This window comes from Neofelis nebulosa, chromosome 13 (assembly GCF_028018385.1).
Source record: "Neofelis nebulosa isolate mNeoNeb1 chromosome 13, mNeoNeb1.pri, whole genome shotgun sequence".
Classification (NCBI taxonomy): domain Eukaryota; kingdom Metazoa; phylum Chordata; class Mammalia; order Carnivora; family Felidae; genus Neofelis; species Neofelis nebulosa.
This window is the reverse complement of record NC_080794.1, coordinates 7,194,094-7,215,207: the sequence shown is the minus strand read 5'-3', so window position 1 is coordinate 7,215,207 and position 21,114 is coordinate 7,194,094. Positions and strand designations below refer to the sequence as shown.

Here is a 21,114-nt window from a genome sequence, read left to right as displayed (position 1 = left end):
ATGTGGGGGCTCTGTGCACGGTCAGTGCAGAGCCTGCTTGGGATTCTCTCTCTCTCCTTCTCTCTCTGCCCCTCCCCCCCACTCTTTCTGTCTCTTTCAAAATAAATAAACTTAAAAAAAAAAAAAAGGAACGAACTATTATCACTAACAACATGGATGAATCTCAAAATAGTTATGCTGAGTGAGAGAGGCCAGAAAAAAGGAGGAGTACTTAATGTATGACTCCATGTATATAAACCTATTGAAACACAAACTCATCTCTAGTGATAGAAAGCTGATCTTTGGGTGCCTGTGATTGAGGATGGGGAGGGAATAATGATCACAAAGAGAAATGAGTAAACTTGAGAGGTGGATAGGTTCACCACATAGAGCTTGGGGTAAAGACTTCATAAATGTATACATATGTCAAAAGTTATCCAACTGAACAGTTTAAATATGTGTAGTTGGTTGTATGATAATTATACCTCAATAAAGCTGTTTCATTTTGTTTTTTTTTTTTAAGGATGGATACTTGCCAAACTCATAACAGTGTCTAATAAGGGCTATCTCTGGGCAACAGGGAAAGGACCAGGGCTGGAAGAGATTAATGCTTACAGAGGCTTCAGCTTTTTTGGTAGTGTTCTAACTTTATATGTAAATATTTATTTATGTATATATTATTTAAAAAATTTTATGTAGAAAATTTGGAAATAATTTTATAAAGGTGTCTGCTTAACAAAATCAGTCTTGACTTGCCTCGCCCCCCCATAAACATTGTCTCCCAGACTGATCTGTTTGCAAAGATTCAGTCACTTGAAAAACTATCCGTCATTCTCCTCCTTTTCCAGACTTTGAATTGTTCGACATTGCAGACTGTGAAATGAATATGAAAGTAACCATTGATTTTTTAAATCTATTTTACAGACTAAGTGGTGGTTAGCATATTTGAAATCATTTGAGACATTTCCTATCTGAGATTACACCATTAGCATTTCATTCCTTTGTGTCACAATATTTTGATCTGTTTTAAGATGCAGGGACGGCCGGGTGGCTCAGTCGGCTAAGCATCCGACTTCCGCTGAAGTCGTGATCTCACGGTCCGTGGGTTCAAATCCTGTCAGGCTCCATGCTGACAGCTCAGAGCCTGGAGCCTGCTTCAGATTGTGTGTCTCCCACTCTCTCTGCCCCTCCCCCACTCACGCTCTGTCTTTCTCACTCTCAAAAATGAATAAATGTTAAAAAAAAAAGTTTTAGTGCAAATAGTTTCATGCCATGAACAATTATTTTTATCCAATCAGGTTTTCTCTGGGGAACATGGGAGCACTAGGAAGAGAGGAAATAATGAAGAGGAGCAAGGGAGTGCACCAGGAGATAGGCAGAGGGCACCAAAGGCAAGCACAAGTACACAGGACGTGTGTGTGAACAATCTCAAACCAACATCTGGAACATTGCGGTTTCTGTGGAAGACGCTTGTACTTTTCTTATCAGTTAAGTTACAGTTGGTGCAACTGGCATGGAGGTCAGTTTAATTCAGTTGAGACAGAAGGGGAGGTCTAAGCTGCACATTGAGGAATATCATTTCTTATAGGTTAACAGAATTCCGTCAATCTTTCTTTCGTGATCATTAAGCACTTGCATTTTAGGGGCGCCTGGGTGGCTCAGTCGGTTAAGCGTCCAACTTTGGCTCAGGTCGTGATCTCACGGTTGGTGAGGTCAAGCCCCACGTTGGACTCTCTGCTCTCAGTACACAGCCCACTTCAGATCCTCTGCATGCCCCCCAAAATAAAAACATTAAAAAAAAAACTTGCATTTTGGAAATGCCCATCACCAGTATTTTGATAAAAGCTCTCTCAGCTTTAGGACTCCTTATTCCTTTTGTTGAGAGGAGGGATTGTCACTTTATCTGTTTTGACGGGCAACTTCTTATGATACTCCGACATTTTCCATTGCAGTCAGGGTGAAGACTTGAAGGTATGGAAAGAGGTCTAATCCTCATCCCTTTCCTCCCCCACCTCCTCCCCCAGCCAAACGATCCAATCAATTATGAATACTAAAGTCATGTTTTTTTTTAAAGCTTTTTTCTTCTTTTAATAAAATGTATTTATTTCGACAGAGAGTGAGTGGGGAAGGGGCAAAGAGAGGAGAGAGAGAATCCCCAGCAGGCTCTGCACTGTCAGCACAGAGCCTGATGTGGAGCTTGAACCCATGAACTGGGAGACCATAAGCCAAGCTGAAACCAAGAACTGGATGCTTAACCAACTGAGCCACTCAGGTGCCCTAGTCATGTTCTCAACAGAGTATGGGATTGAGAATTATGGATGTGAATTTGGGTATAAGAAGAAAATAATCTAGAGAAGAAGAATTTTAAGTGCACAAAAATAGTCACTTTAGCTGAAGTATAACTAAGAAATAAAGGAAAAGTAGTAGTACCTAAATGTGCAATGATAGTAGAGTGGTTGATTTAGGATACACGAATGATGGATCACAAAGGTATACTGATACAATAATAAAATCATTATTTTGCTTTCAAATACTGAAAACTTTATAATGGCCAGCATGCAGCCTGAAAGTCATCACTCCTCCCTGACAACAAGTAAAAAGCTCAACAAACTGCAAAGTCAACAGCCCTCCTTGGATCCATCAGAGAAGTGGGGTCACAGTGGTGTCCACTGCTTTCGTATCCAGGGGAATCAAGTACAGAGGATTACAATCCACCAGAACAGAAACCAACAGCAGAGACCTTCAGCGGAAATAGTACCAAGACAGGAAAACGAGAACTGTAATCGATGAATTACTGAAGGCTCAGTGTGGACTTCTGAGAAATAAAAACTCCAGGGGCAACCACACACGTTTACGAAGTTTACCTCCAGGAGTCTGACCAGGTTCTCACCGTGAATATCAGCACCAAGAGGAGAAAAGGAATCATTTTGAAATACTCATAGAAATCTATTCTGAACAAGCCCTCCAGAGCCTAAACTATGGGGGTTTTATCACAGCCTAGCCAACTCGGAGGAAGGAAATGTCCAATTTCAGCTGGCTCTAACCCTCCACATGGGGAAAGGAAATACCCAACTCCAACCCTCTCTAGCAATTTTGTCTCTTCTAGGGGGGAGAGTGGACTGAGAAGCATTTGTGAAGTTGGCAGTCCAGAGGCACAGAGTTACTGAAAGACCGACAGCAAATAACAGGACTGCAGAGTGCTTCCTCTCCCCCACACTCACCACCACATTACTGAAGGGCATGTACTGAAGGCCTATGGACTGCAGTCCCTTTTACCTAGTCCTTCATGTCTGGCTATCAAGAAAAAAATGACATAGCATACTAACAAGGCAAACAACACAGTTTGAAGAAAGAGAACAAGTAGGAGAACCAGCCTCACCTCAGATAGGGCAAGGATTTGGGAATGATCAACCAGAAAACTGAAAACTATGATGAATATGTTGTGGGCTCTAATGGATAAAGTAGACGGCACGCAAGAACACGTTGACAATTTAATCAAGGAGATGTAAATTCTCTGAAAAAAACTTTTTAAATGCTAGAAATTAAAAACAAACAAACAAAAAAACAAAACACCAAACCACTAACAGAAATGAAGAATGCTTTTGATTGGTTCATTAGCAGATGGAATTTGGCTGAGGAGAAAAACTCAGAGTTTCAAGATAAGTCAGTAGAAAATTCCAAAATGGAAAAGGGAAAGAAGACAGAAAAAAAAAGAAAGAAAGAAAGAAAGAAAGAAAGAAAGAAAGAAAGAAAGAAACCCTAAAACAAAATATTCAGGAACCAAAAAATAGCTGAAAAAGTTTTAACACACATGTAATGGAATATCAGAAGGAGAAGAAAGAGAAAAAGGAACAAAAGAAATATATGAAGTGATCATAACTGAGAAAATTCCTACATTAATGTCAGATACCACCCCACAGATCCAGGAATCTCAGAGAACACCAAGCAGGATAAATGCCAAAAACAAATACCAAAACAAAACGAACAAAAAGTATACCTAAGCATATTATATTCAAACTTCAGAAAAGCAATGACAAAGAAAAAATAAGTCAGAGAATAAAAATACCTTATCTGTAGAGGAATAAAATTAAGAATTGCATCCAACTTTTGCTCAGAAACTATGCAAGCAAGAAGATAGTGGAGGGCGCCTGGCTGGCTCAATCAGTAGAGCATGTGACTCTTGATCTCAGGGTCATGAATTCGAGCCTCATGTTGGGCATGGAGACTACTTAAAAAAAAACAAAAAAACAGCGAAATAAAGAAGACAGTGGAGTGCAATATGTAACCTAGAATTCTGCACCCTGCACACTTATTCTTCAAAATTGAAAGAGAAGTAAAGATTTTCTCAAGTAAACAAAAATTAAGGAAATTTATTACCAGTAGACCTGCCTTACAAGAAATATTAAAAGAAGTTCTTTAGAGAAAAAATAATATAGATCAAAAACTCAGATCCACATTAAAAAAGAACATCAGGCAAGCAATATGTGAAGGTAAAATAAAAACTTATTTTTCTTATTTTTAATTGATCTAACTAATAACAAGTTATTCAAAATAACAAGAGCAACAATGTATTCAATTATATATGCTTATGTACACATACAGGTTTATGTATGCTTGTTGTATAAGTGAAATGAGTGACAGCAATGATACAAGGATGTGTGGAAGGAATTAGGATTACTTTATTATTATAAGATACTTATCTGCACTATTTGAAAGTAAGTGGCTTGTATTAGTTATAATATTGCAAACTCTAGGACAGCCACTAAAAAAAGTTTTCAGAAAAAGTAATATAATTGCTATGCTAAGAAGAAAGAGAAAATGTAATCACATAAAATGTTCAATGAAAACTACAAAAGGCAGAGGAAGATAAAAACAGGAACAAAGAAGAAAGGCAACAAATGGAAAATAGTGACAAATACAGGAGATATTAGCACAAAAATATCAGGGCACCTGGGTGGCTCAGTGGGTTAAACATCCAACTTCAGCTCAGGTCATGATCTCACAGTTCGTGGGTTCAAGCCCTGTGTTGGGCTCTGTGCTGATAGCTCAGAACCTGGAGCCTGCTTCAGATTATTTGTCTCCCTCTCTCTCTGCCCCTCCCCCACCTCTCAAAAATAAACATTTAAAAAAATTTTTTAAAAGTACAACGATATCAAATAATCACTTTAAAGGTTAATGGTCTAAATACACCAACTAAAAGAGACTGTCAGAGTGGATCAAAAAACAAGATTCAACTATATGTTGTCTAACATATATATAAACATATATAAAATAAAATATAAAGATATAAATAAAAATATATAAATATATATAAAATAAGTTTATAACCGGAAACTTATTTTAAACATAAAGAAACATACATAGATTAAAAGTAATGGAATGGAGAGATAATATACCATGTTAACACTAATAAAAAGAATGCAGAAGTAGCTGTATTAATTTCTGACAGAGCAGACTCCAGAGCAAATAAATTTATCAGAGAGAATTACATAATAATAAAGGGATCAATTTTCCAGGAAGACTTAACAACTCTTTTTTTAAAGTTTTTTTTTTTTTTTCAACGTTTTTTATTTATTTTTGGGACAGAGAGAGAGACAGAGCATGAACGGGGGAGGGGCAGAGAGAGAGGGAGACACAGAATTGGAAACAGGCTCCAGGCTCCGAGCCATCGGCCCAGAGCCTGACGCGGGGCTCGAACTCACGGACCGCGAGATCGTGACCTGGCTGAAGTCGGACGCTCAACCGACTGCGCCACCCAGGCGCCCCAAGACTTAACAACTCTTAATGTGTATGTGTCTAACAATGCATGAGGCAAAAAAACAGCTAGAGTATAAGGAGAAGTAGATGAATTCATTATTACAGTTGGAGAATTCCACATCCTCTGTCAGAGATGGGCAGATCCAGTAGAAAACCAGTAAGGACATAGTTGAATTCAACAGCACCATTAATCAAGTGGACATAATCTACATCTATCAACTATTTTATTCAAGTACAGCAGAATTCTTGATAAAGAACACGTATAAAAAACAATACTTAATGGTGAGAAACTGTAAGTTTTGCTGCTAAGATCAGCACAAGATAAGGATGTCCCTTCTCAACACTCCTTGTCAACATCATATTGGAAGTTTTAGCTAATGCAATAAGACAAGAAAAGGAAATTAAAATATACTGATTGGGAAGGAAGAAATAAAACTGTCTGTTTGCAGATGACATGATAATTTATTTAGGAAAAAAAACTGTCAAAAAACTCCTGGAACCAATAAGCGATCATTGCAAGGTTGTAGGATACAAGGTTAAAACACAAAAGTCAATCACTTTTCTGTATACGAGCAATGAATAATTGGAATTAGAAATTACAAACACAATACCTTTTGCATTAGCACCTCCAAAAATGAAATACTTAGTTATAAATGTAACAAAATATGTATAACATCTATGGGAGGTAAATTATAAAACCCAAATGAAAATAATCAGAGAATAACTAGGTAAGTGGAGAGATATTCCATGTTCATGGATAGGAAGACTCAATATTGTCAAGATGTCAGCTATTCTCAATTTGATCTATAGATGCAACAGAATCCCAATAAAAGTTCCAGAAAGTTATTTTGTGGATACCACCATATTGATTCTATATTTTAGATGGAGAGGTCAAAGACTCAGTATAGCCAACACAATATTGAAGGAGAACAGCAAAGTCAGATTGACAAAAATCAACTTCAAGACTTACTATAAAACTACAGTAATCAAGACAGTATGATTGGCAAAAGAAGAGACAAGCACATCAATTAAACAGAATAAAGAGCCCATCAATAGACCCACATGAATATAGTCATATAGTCAACTGATCTTTGACAAAGGAGCAAAAATATTCTTTTCAACAAATGGTGTTGGAACAACTGGACATGCATATACCAAAAAGAAAAGAAAAAAAAAAAAAAAGAAAAAGAGAAAATAGAAAAAAAGAAAAAAAAAAAAGAATCTAGACAGAGATCTTACACCCTTCAAAATTAACTCAAAATGGATTATATACCTAAATGTAAATGCACAATTCTAAGACAGGTGGCAACACTGGAGAAAACCAAAAGGACCTGGGGTATGGCAATGGCTTTTTAGATACAACACCAAAGGCATGATCCATGAAAGAAATAATTGATAAGCTGAACTTCACTAAAACTAAGAACTTCTGCTCTGCAAAAGACACTGTCAAGAGAAAGAACACAAGCCACTTACTGGGAGAAGAATAATTGCAAAAGACATATCTTATAGAGGACTATTATTCAAAATATACAAAGAGCTATTAAAACTCAACCATAAGAAAATGAACAACCTGATTTAAAAGCTGGCAAAGGACTTGAACAGATACCTCACTGAAAAAGATAGAGATGGAAATAAGCATATGAAAAGATGCTCTGATGCTCCACATTGTGTGTCATGAGGGAACTGTAAATTACAATTACACCCATAACAATAATACATCTATTAGAATGACAAAAATCCAAAACACTGACAACATAAAATGCTGTTGATGATGTGGAACAAGAGAAACTCCCATTTGTTGCTGGCGAGAACACAAAATGGTACAGCCACTTTGGAAGACAGTTAGGCAGTTTCTTATAAAACTGAACATACTCTTACCATATGATCCAGCAATTGTGTTCCTTGGTACTTATTCAAGAGTTGAAAACTATATGCATGCAAAAATCTGCACACAGATGTTTATAACTGCTTTACGCATAATTGCTGAAAGTTGGAAGCAACCAAGATGTCCTTTGGTGAGAGAATGGATAAATGAACCGTGGTCTATCTAGACAGTGGGATATTATTCAGCAATAAAAAGAAATGGCTACCAAGCAATGAAGAGACATGGAAGAAACTTAAAATTCAGATTAATAAGTCAAAGAAGTCAATCTGAAGAAGATGCTGTATGACTCCAACCATATGACCTTCTGGAAAGGGCAGAACTGTGGAGACAGTAAAAAGAGCAGTGGTTTGTAGTGGTTAGGGAAGAGAAGGATGGATAGGCAGAGCACAGAGGATTTTTAGGGCAGCGACACTATTCTGTATGATACTGTAATAGTAGATACATATCACTACACATTTGTCAAAACACATACAATTTACAATACCAAGAGTGAACTCTAATGTAAGCTGTGGACCTTGGGTGACAATGATGTATCAGTGTAGGGTCAGTGAATGTGACAGATGTATCACTGTGGTGCAGGATGTTGGTAGTGGAGAAGGCTGTGTAAATGTGGAGAATGGGAATAAATGGAAAATCCCTACCTTCTGCTCAATTACTGTGAACCCCAAACTCCAAAAATTAAAGTCCGTATTTTTTAAAAAAGATCTTTATTATGCAAGACCATACAAAACAAGAATGCATATCAAGAGAGAAATAATATTTAAATGAGGACAAAAAGCTTGAGTAATGTGTACTTGGGGATTTTTGGTTGTCCATTTGTAAGAAGTTCACGCTGTCATTCACAATTGTTTATCTGTTCAAAGCAGAAGTAACATAAACAAAGAGTAATGAAAACTCAAACATATAACATTTAAAATTGCCATCTATGAGCTCTTAAGAAATGGAACAAAATTGCTGTCTATCCAATATTTCTAGGTTTATAAGCGTTGTGGGGAATGGAGGGGAATGAAAGCTGAAATTAAATTTAAATTTATGATTTTTAAAAGGTCAGATAATACAAAGAAGACCCCTCTGAGTAATGAAGAAATGAATATGGTAGCAGAAGATGGGAAAATGCTACATCCCTGTCAGCTCTCACTCTCTGACACCCTGGCACTTAGTGGAGACTCAATAACTATTCGATGAATAGAAAATGGTACTCTTTGACATTTCCGAGATTTTCACTAAGGCCTCTTGGTATTGCCAGAGTAAATGAAGCTGGTAAATGGATTTGTTTTTTAAATACATATAGAATGTTTACACTGCAAACACCTGCAAACAATTGAAGTTTTAGAATATATATATTTTTAATGTGTATTTATTTTTGAGAGAGAGAGAGCGTGAGCATAAGTGGGGGAAGGGGAGAGAGACAGAGGGAGACACAGAAGCCAAAGCACATTCCAGGCTCTGAGCTTTCAGTACAGAGATGGACACGGGGCTTGAACTCACAAACTATGAGATCATGACCTGAGCCAAAGTCGGATGCTTAATGGACTGAGCCACCGAGACACCCCTGAAGTTTTAGAATATTTTATTCAGCAGAGAGGATCAAAATGACAAATTTTCAGGATGGGAGTTAATATATGGGATTTAAAAAAATGATTGACATCCTTTTAAAAGACAGTTGACTATTTAAACAAAAAGTGTAACTCACTCAGAGAATTACCACATTATTTATTTGGGTGGAAAGGACCTGGGGGCCCATTTTGCAGAGGAGGAAATAAAATCACTAACAGGCCTCATGCCTTGTACAGTGATGAGCTAGAATCTAGGCCTCTAGACCAAGGGACCCTGTACTGTAATGTCTGTAGAACCATGTTACTCTTTCTTGTGTGCCAACAAATGTTTGGCCAGTTAAGAGTACAGTAACAATGAGTTACGTAAAGTTATAATTATCAGTGTCTTGAAAAAATCTTGTAAAATTCCCACAGTTAGAGAAAGTTATCTGTGAAACATCTCTACTGAAACGTCTCCTTGCTGTTACAAATTTAACATAGCAAAAAGAAAACAAAATTCTACTAATGAAATGTTCAGTAGGGGGAGCCACTGACAACAACGATAGTTTTTGCTAGCAGAACAATTTTATTGCAGAAACAGATGAAAGCAGTCAGGTAGACAGAGCCAAGGGCTGGAGGGATTTTTAAAGTTACCATGCCCCTGCCCCCCCCCAAAAAAAAAACCCCAAACCTAAATCAAAATAAAAACCAATGGCCAAGATTTCAAGTTTGCTACTAAAGGTATAACATGGTTCTAAGAAGGGCGAATGACAAGATCAAAATTAGATTTTTAGAAGATGGAACTATTTGATACAGTAAGATCATGTAAATTATAAATTACTAGGAATAGAATATATAGAGGGTGCAGCAAGGAAAATGTTTTCACCTGATCTGATCAAGAAGTGGTTGAGGCCTGAAATAAAGTAATGTAGGGCACCTGGGTGGCTCAGTCAGTTGAGTGTCCAACTCTTGATTTCAGCTCAGGTCATGATCTCATGGTTTGTGGGATCGAGCACTGCATCAGGTTCCACTCTGGGTGTGGAAATTTTGGGGAAAGACCTGGGAAATTTTGAGGGAAAAAACCCTAGAACAACAGCAGTAATAACACCGACTGTTTATTGACCCAGACCCTGTGCTAAGTCAACTGAATGAACCACCCGTGGTGGGCAAAGGGCCCACTGAAGCCGGAGCATAACCACCATTTGTCACCAGCACCCAGCATTTCCTGAGAGCCAGGCATGGGGCTCCAACTGGAGCTGAAAATGCTCAGGGCCCTCACTGCTCCTTCCGCTTCTCAGGGGAAGACCGGCATGTCCACAGTGCAGTGTGACAAGCTCTTTAATAGAGGGAGTTAAAAGGCTGCCAAGGGATGGAGCTGGGTGGGAGCCACTAAGTTAGCAACAGATTTTCAGGGGAGGTGATGCGTGAATGCCACCCAAAAGAAGGAGTACGAATGTGCCAGGAGGCAGCACAGTGTATCTGCGAAACGACCGCAAGTTCTGGACAACGGGTCACAGCATCTGGTGGGAGGGGGATGGGTTGGAGAGGGAGGTTGGTGACTGCGGCTAAGCCCAGAGCATGAACTTAGGGGTGAAATGGTTTGTATGCTACATTGACGAATTGAGATACTACACTGTGGGAGTGCAGAATCATAATCGTAATAGAGTATTTAATTGAATCTTAGCTCTTATCAATGGTAAGATGCACTATGTTTTACGTACTGCTAGGAAAGGGAAACACTGTCAGTTGAACTATGACATTGTGAAGTACAAGATGCATGTGGCCTTAAGGGGTATTAAAATTGGGGGGTGGGGAGACAAATCCTGGAACCAACAAATTATAGTCATAGAATAATTTAGAAAGGGTGAACATCTGGAAAAACCAAGACACCGATTATTGTTTAGTATGTGCCCCAAACTACCTTAACTCTTAGAACAAGAGACCTGCCAGGTATCCTTCCCTTCCTGACATTCCATAGCAGTTACACGCAAGGTGCAGAGGGCAGCCAGTGCCATCAGGGGCCATGTGCCATGTACAGATTCTGCGAGCCTTTCGGAGAGGAAAGGGTGGAGAGTGGGCTTTCTGGGGTAGAGAACTACTAACCGGAAGAGTAGGGAAATTGACAAACACAGAATCAGGGTGAATGTTCATGTATGCCACTAGGAGGCAGAGTCTGAAATTTCACTTCTCAGAGATCTTTGGGCTCCTCAGAAAATTCAATATTTTTCATTTGGGACAGAACATTCAGGGTCAATGTAATCTATTTTGGGTTCCTGGTTCACTCATCAGAAATGTTTCACAGGCTTCCCTGGCACAAGGAATGGGTTTTGATAGCTCAGGGGTAAAGTCCTGGCAGAAGCAGGCCACAATGTTTATGACAAACTATCCACGGAGAGGAGAACAGACAAAAAGCCAGATGGGTCTGACCCTGCAGATAAGGGTTGGTCTGGCAACAGGGGCAGATGGGAAGTGCGCACATCCTGCTAGAAGATCTAGAAAAGAGATAAGACCCCTCGTGGAAAAACCACTGGGAGAGGAGAGCAGCAGGTGCTGAGAGGCGCTCTGCCTTTGTCTGAGGGACCCCTGCCTGAGGCTGGCACCAGGGTGTTGCAAGGGAGCTGAACAACCTTGAACTCTCGAGAATTAGGTTGGAGGGAAGAAGTTGGTGAAGGAGGAAGATCCAAAACTTGGGTAGGAACCACAACTAAAGCAGCTGGGACAGAGGTGAAACCCGGCGTCTTACAGTAACCACTTCTTTCTTTGAAACTTGACACAGCATTGAGGATCAGTCACTGGGCATTTCACCTCCAGAACAACCTTGTTGCTCCCCATCGAAGGCAGTGAATCTTCCCAGGGATGGAGGACCACGACAATGATTTTTGGCATCACTTGAGCAGCTTGAAGAGTCATCAGCTCACACCCAGCAGGAGACAGCTTTCTGCAAAACGCATTCCAGGCCTTCTCCATTGTTCCCATAGCTTCCAGCTCCTCTTTGGGGTGTTGCTTTTCCCCATGAGCCCTCAGGCCCCTTTGGACTACCCAGGGCACTCGTTGTGGTCTCCCAAGTGTAATTCAGCTTATTTCCCATAATCAAAAGTTACTAGTGATGTTTCTTGTTATCAAAACCTTCATTAATGATGGAAGGCCATACACTATGGGGTCAGTGGTTAGAAAATGCTGGCCTTCTCTAAAAATACAGTAATTTAAATTAGAACCTTTTATGCCCCAACTAATTAATTAGCAAATCTTTTTGTCTATAATGTGAATGATAATTTCAAAATTGAAGTATCACTTCCCTAAAAAGGTATATCCCTTACCTCAAAAAATTTACTTATTCTTGATAAGACATATATAGTGAGATAGAAGTGTCTAGAGCTGGATAATAGATCGTCAAATGACTGATACAGAGAGTAAGTGCTATCACGTTCAGTAGAGACAGAAATACGAGAGAAAGAGATCCTTCCGAGTTGTAAAGAGCCGAAACTCTCGTTGGCCTTTGAATGACTGGATGGGAGTTGGGGTGAGCAGAGGTGGGAGCAGACAAGGAGACGGTGTAGAGAGTCATACAGTGAGAAAGCAAACAATAACGAGAGAACATTTTCTTAAAGATTATTAAGGGAGAAAAGGTTAGAAAGAAGAGGAGGGGCCCAACTGAAGAGGACCCTAAATGCCAGCCAGCAACCTGTTAGTACCGTTGAAAGTGTTAAGTATGATGGGTTACATGATGACATCTTTTTAGGATGAAATTTTAGAATCACAGAAATTAATATTACTTGGATTATGAATGCTTTACAATAGGTATTGGGATTGGAAATTAAGGACTAGACACATGTATGTTTCATCTTGTTCCTTCTGAAGAGCACATCTACTCTTCAGCATTATTTCTTTAATTGTAATATAATCTGGTTTTACATGATAAACTTTTTCTTCTTCTTGTTTTTGTAGAATATGTGCTTCAGTGATACAAAAGTAACCTGAATCTGTAGTGAAAGATTATCGATTCGAAGGACAGGATTCTAAAAAGAAAATAACATCGTGATGTGAACTGTCAATTTTTATGTTTTCTCTATTTTCTTTCTTTTTTCTTTCGTTCAAAACTGTTTTCTCTATTTTATTTTTCTCTTTCTTTCTTTCTTTCTCTCTTTCTTTCTTATTTTGAAAGAGATAGAGGGGGCAAGTGAGCTAGGGGCAGAGAGAGAGGGAGAGAGAGAAGAGGGGCTCACCTGACTGGGGACTCAAACTCACTAACCGTGAGGTCGTGACCTGAGCCGAAGTCGGACACTTACTTACCCGACTGAGCCACCCAGGCGCCCCTGTTTTCTCTATTTTCTACTAGAGTCAGTTTATTAAATGTGTATCCACAGTAGTGTCTGAGCAGGCCTCTTCCTATGAATTATTCACTGTAAGCTGAAAAATCAGTCCAAACGTCCTAGTTTGGGCTTTGAATAATATTGCCACCCTGTCTGTGTAGACTTCCGTGTCAGGCACAAACTTAGATATTATCAGCCTCAATCTCAAGGATATAGTGAAGAGTTAAATGGATCATTTCGTCAGCAGGAATGAATTCTGGTGCACTTTGTTTTTCTGGAATCCTGATTTGTTGATTTCATAAAATGTTTCAGACAGTATATATATATATATTTAAAAAAAAAAAAAAAAGTTAGAAAAGAAAACACCCTTAGTTCCTGTTTCTAGGAAGGATACAGTGATATGGACTTGATTCATTGTCCAGCCTAAACAAGCCCCTAAACAGACAACATGGATGAAACAATGGGTTTCAATTAACCATTAATCCAGCAAAGAACAATGATCTCTCAGCGAGAAAACAAAGATGATGAGCCCTAGTTGTCACTGCACCACCTGGAGAAAGTTCTCAGCCCCGTCGGCGTGCAGCTGGTAAGCGCCTGGAGGTAAGAGGCCACAAAACAACACTGGGAGGAGAAGAGCCCCACTTTGGAAGGTCGGGGCCAAATCTGGGGCCCCGGGGGATGCGCCGGGGCGGGGCAGGAGAGGGGCTCAATTTCGAGCCTGTGGGGTCGCTGACGGCAGTGCGCAAGGAGGGACCCGGGGAGAGGGCTGCCGGCCGAGAGAAGGACTCCCCGCGCGCACCTCCTCTTGTTTTGGAGGCCCTCGTGGTCCTACCTCATTTGCCGCCGTGGAGCCCGAAGTCCCAGGGAGGCGGAGCGGCCTCCGCAGCCGTAGTTCCCGGGTTCTGCCGGCCCCCTGCCCCGCCTTCCGGCGGGAGGCCCCCTCGCGGTCGCGCGAGACCACAACTCCCACAAGGCCCCGCGCTCGGAGGGGGCGTGGCCGGGGCGAAGGGGCGGGGTCTGCGCGGTGGGTCGAGGCTGCGGGGCAGGTACAGTCACGGCGCTCAGCATCTCGGCCTCCCCACCGGGCGTCCAGAAGCTCGGGAGCTTTCTCATCGCTCGATTGGCACGGGACACCTGGAGTCACTCAAGTCCGGGAGCGTCGTCTCGAACCGGCGCTCGATGGGCTGCGTGTGCCTAAGTGTTGGTTGGGGAGGCACAGTGCTGGCGACTGGGTGGCATTGAAGCTGCTGCTAGTCCTGGGCTGCCTGGGGAGCCTGAGGAAGTTACAGGTGCTGGTAGGGGAATCCCGGGGGGAAATCGGAGCCCAAACCAGCATTTGAGACTAGGAGCCCGAAGCTAACAATAAATAACTGCGAGAAAGCCCAACCGCTGAAGTCCTTTACTTTCGGCTGAAAAGAAGGGAAGATGGCAACCAAACCAATGGGACGTCTGCTGGAACTGTTAGATCTGATTTTCGTAATTCTTTACCTGCCAACCATAGCTTTTGTCTTTTTATGCTTTGTGATGCCTTCTGGAAGAATTCCTTAGCTTGATATCCCATCTCTCTGGTTTGGTTTTGAGCAGTGCCTGTTCTGCTGTTCAGTCCATCTCTTCTTATTTCAGTAGCTGTTTGGATTCCCGAGATCTCGGTTAATTCTTTTCCTAACCGCTTGCTCTCATTTCATGATGAGAAATTCTTGCTTATCCCTATGATTATTTTAATTGTACCAATGTTAAAGTCTTGATCACTTTTCTTTTGCAAATTCTCTCGGAAAAAAAAAAAGAGGGACATGAGTGGCTCAGTCGGTGTAGCCAATTTAGGCTTGGGTCCTGATCCCAGGGTCGTGGGATTGAGCCCCATGTGGGGCTCCACGCAGAGTGTGGAGCCTGCTTAAGATCCCCCCCCCCCCCTCAGTTCTGGAGGTTAGAAGTCCAAGATCAACGTGCCAGCAAGGCTGGGTTCTGGCGAGCCTTCTCTGCTTGGCTGATAGATAGCTATCTTTTCACCACGTGCTCAGGTGGCCTCTTCTCTGTGGGCACTCACAGGCAAGGTGGGCAGAGGGAGCCACGGTGTCTCTCCCCCTTCTTGTGAGGGCACCAGTGCTAGCAGATCAGGATCCTTAGGTCCTCATTTAACCATTATCACATCCATATAGGCCCTATCTCCAAAAGCAGACATCTAGGGGATTAGGAATGCTACATATGGCCTGGGGGACACAATTCAGTCTATAATAATCAGTGCAGGAAAAAAACAACAACAACCCATGGAATGAATTCTAGAGTAATCACAGTGGGATGTTGTAAGGTAAGCGGGTATAAAAAAGCACTTCTGAAGTCCATTTGGGTGTTGGTGCTAGAGGCCAATGGGGAAGTCCCACATCTTCCACCCTTTGGAGTTTGATGCAAGGGTAACCCCGAAGGGAAGGTCTTTGGGAATCCTCTGCCAGCCATTACTTCCAGCCAGTGGTGATTCGGAAGTGAGCATCTCTCAGAGCCTAAAGTGCCACATTTGAATCAGGACTCTGGGGTTGGGAAAAGTGCCACTCCCAAAGCCTGAGAGGTATGGTGCAGTAAGTTACTTAAAGAGCACTGTTCTGGGAGATAGCACTGTTCTTGGTGTCCTCTTGGGTCGCTGCGACCCAGATGTGAAACCTCAGGTAATTCCTTAACCATCTAAATTCTACCTGATGGTGTCATGTGTCCCAAACCCCAGAGTTCGTTTTTTTTTCCGTAACCAGATGCAGGTCCTTTGGTTCCCAATCTCTTACTGGGGCTGACCACCACAGTATATGAGGCACAACCACTGGTGAGATGTCATGGTCCTCTTCCCCTTGGGGAGAATGGAAAGGCTCTAAGAGAGGGCAGAGCACTAGGGCAAATCCAGCCAGTAGGAGTGGAGGCAGGGACAAGAATGTGCTGATGACAGCCTTTGCAGAGGGAGGGTGGAAGTTGCCACCGGAGCTTCTGTTCAGTCACAGATCGTGCTTGGGGGCAGAGTAGGGGGCAGTGAGCTATGGAGCAGTAACAGGCATAGTGACTTTGTTGCGCTTAAGCTCACAGTGACTTAGTTATATTGGGAAATACCTTGTTATCGTTTTTGACTTTGTGAGCGTGTGTGTATGAGAGAGAGAGTGGGGGCAGAGAGAGAGAGGGGGAGGGAGAGAATGCATTAAATTTTAAACAAGGAGGATAAGTAACATTTTTTTTTGTATCTGATGAGATTTCTTCTGTGATGTTAAGAGATTCAGTGTGATTGTAAATGGGGTGCTAGTGTCGGAGTCCAGACATAGGTTCAAAGAGTTGAAGAGGGAGATCTGGGGAGCTAGCCTCTTAATAAGAGAAGTGAACACCCAGTCATTGGTAAGATTACAAGTCTGGCAATACAATATGGCACCTGTGGTTTTGGTCCTGTTAAGATGGTGGTCTCGCCATCTTTAATCTACTAGTATTATTCTTCATTGCATGAAGTCCAGTGGGCCTGGCTGCAGCACAGTGTGGAGACCTGGGGGCAGCTGTGACATTTAGCCCTTTGTGGAGGGAATTTTAGTGGTATAAATAGCAACAGTTATCAGTGTTGGAGAGCTTACGCTACTCTGCTCCAGGCACTGTGCTATGACCTGGGTTTACAGCGGAGAGATAGGAATACAAATAGCTGTGGGATCCGTTCCCGTGAAGCTGAAACCCACCACTCGCTTTGTCCTATTCCCATTGTGTCTTCTCCAGCCACTGTGCAACCCCATCAAGCACCTACAGGGTTGGAAGTGTCCTGTGAAAGGACGTCAGTGTCCTCAGTGAGCTCATCAAGTTGGCTCTGCCTTGAATGGTGGGAGAAAAGGCAGGACATTTCTTCTTTCCATTAGCTGGCGATTTTATAATCTGGGGATGGTTTCTGGTTACCGAAAATTGGTGAAATTATCTGGCGTGGCCAAGTTGTTAAGTGTGAGATAAGAGTGGGGAAAGGGAGGGGCACCTGGGTGGCTCAGTCAATTGAGCATCCAACTCTTTTTCCTTTTTAAAATTTATTTATTTTGAGGGGGGGGGGAGGGGCAGAGAGAGAGAATCCCAAGCAGACTCTGCACCGTCAGCGCTAAACCTGATGTGGGGCTCGAACTCATGAACCATGAGATCATGACCTGAGCTGAAACCCAAGAGTCGGACACTTAACTGACTGACCCACCCAGGTGCCCCGAGCATCTGACTCTTGATTTCGGCTCAGGTCATGATCTCACAGTCGTGAGATTGAGCCCCACGTTGAGAGAGATTCTCTCTCCCCCTCTCTCTGTCCCTCTCCTCTGCTCATGTGCTCTCTTTCAAAATAAATAAATAAACATCAGGAAAAAAAAAAAACAACAACAACACTGGGGAAAGGGAGCCGGAGATCGTGGAGGAAGAGCAGGTCCTGAGCAATATTTCCCACTCTTGTGTGACAAGCAGATTCAAGAATGTGGTCAGTTACCAGAAGATGACAGGCATGGTGTGCAGATGGGCTTGGGGTTTAAAAGCAATCCTAGTAGCCCAGTTCTGTTAACTGATTTTCTGAATGCAATTATGGGAAGTGCCGTGTGCTAATGAACATGGTCTGTGGAACAAAGGGGGAGAAATGTGGATCAAGTTTGACCAGTCAATGAAGTTATCACTTTTTTTTTTTTACCCTAAGCACAGCACTTCTTTTTTTTTTTTAATTTTTTTTTTCAACGTTTTTTATTTATTTCTGGGACAGAGAGAGACAGAGCATGAATGGGGGAGGGGCAGAGAGAGAGGGAGACACAGAATCGGAAACAGGCTCCAGGCTCCGAGCCATCAGCCCAGAGCCTGACGCAGGGCTCGAACTCACGGACCGCGAGATCTTGACCTGGCTGAAGTCGGACGCTCAACCGACTGCGCCACCCAGGCGCCCCAGCACAGCACTTCTTAATGTCTAGCCTAGTTGATCTGTTGGTTATAAAAACGTGCTTTCTTCAAACTGACATTTCTCATTTTGTAACCTCTTTTAGCAATATAAATCATTCTACACGTTATCCCAAATATATCTTATTCTGTCTAGTAAAGAAAGCTTGAGAGTTTCATAGCTCTGTAAACATTTAAGAAAAACAATGGGCTCACTCTAGTTACTTTTTAATCCCGTTGACTTGCCAAGGGAAAGAGAAAATCTTATCACCAAGCACAAATTGCAATTTATTATTTGTTTTCACAAATTGCAATTTATACCTGTCAAGATGTTATTCAATATATAAATCATCAACCTCCTCAGAAGGCTTTTACCCTCTAATATCTCTATTATTCCATATAAATAGGTAGTTACCAGAACCCAGCTGACTCATTGATCACAATTCAGCTTACTCCCAGAAGCATAAATAAATTGTTACATGTTTACCTTGTTACCTGGACACTGATATAGAATTGTTAACCAGGTGACTCCACACACACAAAAAAAATTGCTTTTTTTATGGAAGTATAGCTGACGCACAACGTTAGTTTAGTCTCACCTGTACCACATCACGAGTTAACAATTCTATACATTACCTCTCTATACACAAAATTTTAATAGAACAACAATATCCTTGATTGTATCATGGAAATGTAAGAGACCAGTGCATTTTTCTGAATTTGTGCAATTACTTAGACATCATGAATCAAGGCCATTGTCAAGCCTTGTTAATTAATTGTTAATGATTAACAGTTATTAATCATTAATTGTTAATGATTCAAGGAGAATCATTAACTAGAGGGATTGCTCTTCAGGATGATAACCCCTCAAAAGACAGGTTCCATTAGTTGGCCACACGCATTTGGCAGCCTTGTGGACTTTTTGACAGCTGAACAGCATATCTGTGTTTCAAGCATTGTGATCCTTTTTCTTTTTTTTTATTTTTTTATTTTTATTTTTTTTTAACCATTTTTTTTTAAACGTTTTTTATTTATTTTTGGACAGAGAGAGACAGAGCATGAACGGGGGAGGGGCAGAGAGAGAGGGAGACACAGAATCGGAAACAGGCTCCAGGCTCTGAGCCATCAGCCCAGAGCCTGACGCGGGGCTCGAACTCACGGACCGCGAGATCGTGACCTGGCTGAAGTCGGACGCTTAACCGACTGCACCACCCAGGCGCCCCGTGATCCTTTTTCTTAATGCAAGAGTGACAGTGTCACCTTAACCTGTTACTCCTGTTTTCGACTCAGAAGGTCAAATCAGTCCTCCAAGGGAATTTTCAGAAGAACCACCTCCAAGATGATCACCTGAGATATCTCCAAGAAGAAAAGCTGAAATTCTAAGTAACACCCATCGGAAGTCTTATTCATGTTGATAAAGAAAGGATTTTCCCCTGAATACAACGGAGGCTCCATGAGAGCGAGATTGTTACCTGTTTGTTCACTGCTGTGTCACCTGCCCCTAGAACAGCACCTGAAACATCAGTCAAGATTAAGTTGTTTTCAGTGAATCAGCATGGCCTTTGATAGTGAGGTAGTTCATGGTCGTCAGGCAAGGGCTGGGATTTGTGTTGGGATTTCAAGAACAAGAGAAGCCAAAGAGCAAAATTGAGAGGCTAAGCCATGACAGGACACATTTTACTGGACTGGGGTAGGTCTGAATACATTTCACTCATAATTAACCTATGGCTGTGGTCTGTATGCATTTTGATAATTTTCCTTTGAAAATGTGAGGCACACAGATGTCATCCCCAGTGAATTCTCTTTGTCCGTGACCAGAACCACAAAAAGAGTCGTCCTGACTGGCCTCAGTACTCACTCCAGAATTATACGTATTTCTTCCCCCGTGTTCTGACACCGTGGACTTTCAGGTTGATCTCTCCCATCTCGGGTCCTCTTGGTTGTAGATTACTTGCAATGTCTGCAATCTCAGGGTTGCGATACTATCTGACGTTTGGTCATAACACGTCTTTGAAAGCCAGTGTGTATTTTACATTTACAGCATTTCTCAGTTTGAACTGGCCACCTTTCAAGCGGTCAATAGCCACACGTGGCTGCTGGCCACAGTATTTGGACAGTGCAAGTATTTGGACTTGCTAGCAAGTCCACATGTTCTTCCACTCAGAGCATGTTGTGAGTTATGCTACATCTTAATTTCAACAATTCAGTCAAGTGGTGGCAGTAACTCAGTCATGGCATCATGCATCATGCACCTGATGAGGCGGATTCCCACATTGCCCTTGTCTCTGCTACAGTGCTTACATCCGTTGTTGTTACTATTATAGTCATTTTTTTAATGTTTCTTGTTCACTGAATGTTTGATAAAAGAATTAGTGAAATGTGCGACTATAGAAAATATGATGAGGCGTGCATGACAAAGACTTTCTCCTTGACCAAACTTGAGTCAGGTTCCTCTGAGTCCACTTTCTGCCCAGACCCTGACCTTGGACTCTGCCTGTTTAGTCCAGTTTTAACAAGAATCCTGCCGAGTCAATTTATCAGAAATCTCCTACTCTGCCCTTGATATCTGATCAAATTCCTTATCCCCCACCTTCAATATTTTATGACCATGGCCTGCCTTCAGCAATAATCCTGTCCCATTGGTTGAGCCAGAATCCCCTGACTCTTACTCCTGATGTTCCCTCTTAACTTTCCATCCAATGACTCTCACCATGCTCTTTGGCTATAAATCTCCACTTGTCCTTGCTCTATTCAGAGTTGA

The 21,114-nt window shown here is 41.7% G+C and overlaps 1 protein-coding gene across 5 annotated transcripts in view; it reads right to left on the bottom strand.

Moving 5' to 3' along the window:
- EDARADD (EDAR associated via death domain) overlaps positions 1–14,408 on the bottom strand; it is a 100,071-nt gene extending 85,663 nt beyond the window's left edge. For 4 of the 5 annotated variants that reach the window (XM_058696233.1, XM_058696241.1, XM_058696237.1 and 1 more), the window contains exon 1: positions 14,299–14,407. The gene's annotated coding sequence lies outside the window, so the exon portion shown is untranslated. Of the gene's footprint in view, positions 1–14,298 lie in introns of all 5 variants that reach the window. The other variant, XM_058696240.1, reaches the window with a different exon arrangement.
- Positions 14,409–21,114: the final 6,706 nt, after the last annotated feature.